Here is a 5,518-nt window from a genome sequence, read left to right on the forward strand (position 1 = left end):
TACTTTGATTAAAATAAATTAATTGACCACGGATAACATCCTCCATTCTTAGTCCTTAATTGATCTTAGGTTGAAACATATGGTGACAAATCTGGAGTCCACTGATCAAGGAACTCCTTTTGATGGGAATCCTAGTCCTTTTCCTCCTTTCGAAAATATTGGTGCTCCTTATATGGCTACATTATCCCTACCGAGGCTTACCATTGGCTTGTTAGTATGGTTGTTTTCAACCTCCTTGTTTCAAAATGTCATTATTTCTCCGCAATCGAGTACTCCTCCAACTGGACAAAATCAACATCCAGTTGATCCTAAAGTTGACCCTTTGCCTTCTTCTTTGATTGTTTCTTCCTCCCCTTCTTCCTCCTCACCTGGTGAAAGTATTGGTAATAGTAACAAGGTGGCTAAGAAGAAGAAGAAAGGGAAGAAGAAGAAGAAGAAGAAGAAGAAGAAAATTCAGCAGAGCGGCAACTAAACAACCATCATTTTGAATGCAACATTTGATGAGAAACTGTTCTTCAAGCCTCACAAAGTTCAATATCAATGTAAACTTTGTATGGGAGACCATCTTCTTCGCAATTGTCCTGGCATCCCTCAGATCTTAGAAGAATGGTATTCCCGTTCTCATCATCCTATGTTATCAATTTCTTGAGATCATGCTGGTGACACACCATCAACTAGTGGTAGTAAAGTTCATGGAAAGAAGGGTAAAGTTAAGTTTCCCTGTAGGTTATGTGAAGGGAATCACCCCATTCACCTTTTTCCCTATCTGGATGAAGCCAAAAAAGTGTTAGATAACCATCCTACTTCACCGCAGTGACTTCCATTTGGTTATAGGAAACTCTCCCTTAATCCTTCAATAGTTGATGAATTGACTAACCAAAATCAACTGTCGGTCAAAGCCACTCTCTCTGAAAGTGAATCCAATGAATCTACACTTGACCCAAATCAACAGGTCAAGGAAACATTTGACCCGATTTCACCTTCAGTTAGTCATACCTATCCCCTAGAGTGAATATGATACCACTCAGGCTCTTTTTGTTTCTTTATATTCCAATGAGCTTGGGGGCAATCCTCCTGTTCCATCAATATAGGAGGAAAATCCTCCCGTTCTCGTAGCTCAAGGGGTTAATTCTCTCGTTCTTATGTACCCTCTCCAAGTAGTCTAGTCACTTCCTTTGATTGGAATCGACTCACAGGATTCTGTCTTCCTCCTTATGTGCCTTTCCTGATCCAGGTGGATCTTGGTGGCCACCTGCCAAGTCCACCTGGACCCCCACCATTGTTTCTCTCAGCATTTTCAGTTTCCTTAATTGTAGCACAACTTAATATTTTTAGCAGTTTTTCGGGTCCTGAACTTCCGGAGCCGTTTTGAGGCCCTAAACGACGTTTTTTGGGAAATCTACCGCCAACGATTTTTTTGATAAAAAACATATTTTCTATCGTAGTCCTCGGAGAGATCTTTCCAATGGGCTATCATGTGCGTCAAACGGAGATAATACGACCAATTCACGACCCCAGGAAGTTGGTTGTCCAACTCACCCCAAAACGGGGCCCACAATTTGGCGTTTCATCTTCTAGGGTTAGGTTTTGGAATGTGAAGGGTTTTCCATTGTTTCTCAATAATAAATAGGCCTTCGAGCCTCATTGTAAACACAGTTCAGAGGCATGTAGCTGACACATCTCTTCTCAGAGATAAGCTACCATCGCCCTAGCTGGGTTATTTCTATTTCTATTTGTAAGCATATTTCAGTATTTCCCATTAATGAAATGAAGTATTATTTCCACTGCATATCTGTCTTTATGGTTATCTCTATATTTTATTGCGTTCCTATTTAAATCCGGATCAGTGGTATCAGAGCGGTCTTCTTTTTCTCTGTTTTTCTTTGCATGTCCCCAACGAGGTCCGGATATAAGGAGTTAGGGCTTGAACTGGTCGAACCTTTGCGAGACCAGCCTCGCAAATCCCGACGGCCTCCTAGGGCTTCTTCGAGGGAGTGGAAGAGACGCTCCTCCTCTTCTGGATATTCAGGTTCATTTTTCTGGATCTTTGCGGTAGCAACAGTGGCGTTGGGATCTGCGTCAATGATCTGCTTCCCTTTGTCATCCCCCTTGTCGGGTTCTGACTCAGAGTCGGAACATGCATCTCATTCTGGAACCTTTAGTTCAGCCACCAGTGACTGCTTGGCTCGACACTCACTGGTGTTGTGAGTGGAGCTCTTATGGAACTCACACCATTTTCCCATGTCCACATCATGGTATGGGTTTGTAATATGATTATATCGGGCACTATTATAGATGAAGGTGCATCAGTGAGTATCCTTTCCTCTACTACTTGGCAAGTGCTCAGTTCACCACCACTTGTGCCTGTTACCTAGGATCTGTTGGCTTTTAACAGAAGAACCAGTCAACCATTAGGGATCCTTCCTTAGTTTCCTATTACTTTGGGAGGAAAAATCATCTATCTAAATGTGATGGTAGTCCTAGACCCTTTAGATTACAATTTACTTCTTGGGTGCATCTATGTTTATGACATGGGAGCTATTGTTTCAACACTCTTTCGAGTGATTTGTTTCCCACATGAAGGCAGAATTGTCACTATTGACCGGCTTTCATTTCCCGGTCCAAATATGGCTTCCAATCAACCATCTTCCCTAAATGGTCCCTTTGTACCAATGGCATCGTCCCCGCCACGTGTTAATTATGTGGCAACCCATTCCGTGCCTACATCAACAGACGATCAATTCCATGATGTTGTACATTATGTACTAGGAGCATTGGAACCATATCTCTCTTCCCAGAGAATTTTTCTCCCATCTGATGAGAACCTCTTAGAAGTCATGACCTCCTATCATGGGTCATGAAATAAGGTCACGAGGACAGTTCCTTATCTTGTGTCAGCCTCGTTAAAAAATGAAACAAGGAATATGATGATAGTTCTTTTATTGTGTCAACCTCATTAAAAAATGAAACAGGCCCATGAGGATAGTTCTTTTACTATGTCAACTTCATTAAAAAATGAAACAGGCCCATGAGGATAGTTTTTTGTCTTATGTCAAGCTTGTTAAAAAATGAAACCAAGAATATGAGCATAGTTTCTTGTCTTGTGTCAAGCTCATTAAAAAATGAAACAAGGAATATGAGCATAGTTTCTTGTCTTGTGTCAAGCTTTTTAAAAAATGAAACAAGGAATCTGAGTAGAGTTCCTTGTCTTGTGTCAAGCTCATTAAAAAATGAAACAAGGTCTTCTGGAGCAAAGTTCCAAGTCGAGTCTTTGATTAGATCTCATAAAATCCCAGTCGAGTCTTTCACTTGATCTTGTAAAAGAACCTTCATTCCATCCACTTGATAGCCACGAGTAGTCTACTTAGGTGAATATACTGAAGCTTGGGGGGCATGCACCTAGTGGTAAAGTTAAGTTTCCCTATAGCTTATGTGAAGGGAATCACCCCATTCACCTTTGTCCCTATCTGGACAAAGCCCAAAAGGTGTTGGATAACCGTCCTGTCTCACTGCATCGACTTCCATCTGGTTACAGGAGACTCTCCCTTTCATCATGTTAGGGGAATGTAAACCAATCTCAAGCATAGTTCTTCATTCCAAGCTTCTGTAAAAATGAAACTGAATTCAAGCATAGTTCTTCGTTTCAAGCTTGTCTAAAAATGAAACTGAATCCAAGCATAGTTTTTTTGTTTCAAGCTTGTGTAAACATGAAACTGAATCCAAGCATAGTTTCCCATGGTTCAAGCTTATGTAAAAATGAACCCATCTCCATTTTAACCCTCGTTATTTCCATTCTATTAGCCTCTTTCATCAAATGAACCTTGGTTGTTTTCATCCCATCGCCACCATCCCTTTGGCAGATCATACACTTTGACTTGGTTGTTTTACCCTTTTTGAGGAATAGTTGCAATGAGTGGTCTTATTAGCCATCCTCTTCACATAAATCAACATGTTTTGAGAAGTTCCAACATCACTAGAACCATTTGCTACCCTAGACACCACTTTTTCCTCAAAATGGAGTCCTCTTTAAGCTCTTTTCAGACTCTCGAAATATGACAAGATTGTCGAGCGCTTGTTCTTTTCAGCTCATTAATAGTTGGAAACAACATCTACTTAGTATAACTTTAACCCTTTTCTGAACCAAGATATATTATTTATGAAAAAGGAATATGTTGATCAAACATCATCAATAAGTTCTCTCTCGTATTGTTTTATGCTTTTTCGGACTTGAGAGACAAATCTACGAAAAAGAACTTGTGGAGTTTTCTTTTTGTCCCTTTTCAAACTCTCTAAACATGAAAAGGACCGAGTTATCTTTGTCGTTAAACTCATTAAAACATCAAATAGCAACAAAATTGTCCATCTAGACAAGACTGAGTTTGACCTTTGCCAAACTCATTAAAACATCGAATAGCGATGGATTCACCCTAACAGTGGAATTATACAAGAAGCATATGTTATCCTCCTCAAGCTTGATAAAAATAAAGAGGTATTGGTTAGCAATGACTAGCGAAAATGGGAAAAGGGGGAAAACCACATTATGGTAGAAAGTCTCTCTTAAACATGACACTTTCAGTTCATCTCCATGACTATTTGGGTTGGGTTATCTGCTTGATGGTTATCATACTTATGGTCTATCACACCATCCATCACTTTTGGTTTTGGGTCAATGCTGCCAGTTCAATCAGACTATTTGGGTTGGGTTATCTGCTTGATGGCTATAATACATATGGTCTATCAGACCATCCATTACTTTGGCTTTGGGTCAATGCTGCCAATTCATTCAATGTCGCTGATATGTTCAAGAGAAGTCATCCAGTCAAAATTCATCCTTTCCAATACCATAAACCTTCATTTTCATAACCTCCATTCCTGAACTTTGTGTCGTCATTCAAATTCCATCTCCAAAATCACTACACTCATTTCATGTCGTTGATGTCGGATACAATGAGGCCCTCTTGCGACGAGTAGCTTCTTGTTGACATCAGCTCATTATCCAAGAAGTTGACCTAGAAACACACTTCCAGTACTTTGAGGATTGCATACATCAATGATAGGTTTCTGACTTCTGGTGATAGGTTGACATCAATGTCCTTCGATCGAAAGACTTTTTCTGGTGTGCGACATCAAATCATCCATTCAGACCATGTAGAATGTACTACAGTGCCTTGAGGATCATTATTATTATTGGTGATTTCTCTCGCGTCTGTTAACATCTTACATCATTTAATGGTAATCAGATGGTGTCTTGCCATGTTCAACTTCAGATCACATATTCACATGGTTAGACTCGTACTTGAGCAAACGATGAATGAGATAGAAGACCCTATATCTAGTTTCATCCATCCAGGCTACGATTTTAGGAGTACTAAATCATATATACAGTGGCTTTACATTGATGGTCATTCCAATCATGGGTCTATATCTGTAGATGACTGTTTATGTACATGTAATGAAATTTTATAAGTTGAGCATGGGTATGCCTTCCCTCAGGAATTCATGTAAAATCAAATATCAT

This window comes from Pinus tabuliformis, chromosome X (genome assembly GCF_031772625.1).
Source record: "Pinus tabuliformis cultivar Carrire ecotype Pingquan chromosome X, CPIR1, whole genome shotgun sequence".
Classification (NCBI taxonomy): Eukaryota; Viridiplantae; Streptophyta; class Pinopsida; order Pinales; family Pinaceae; genus Pinus; species Pinus tabuliformis.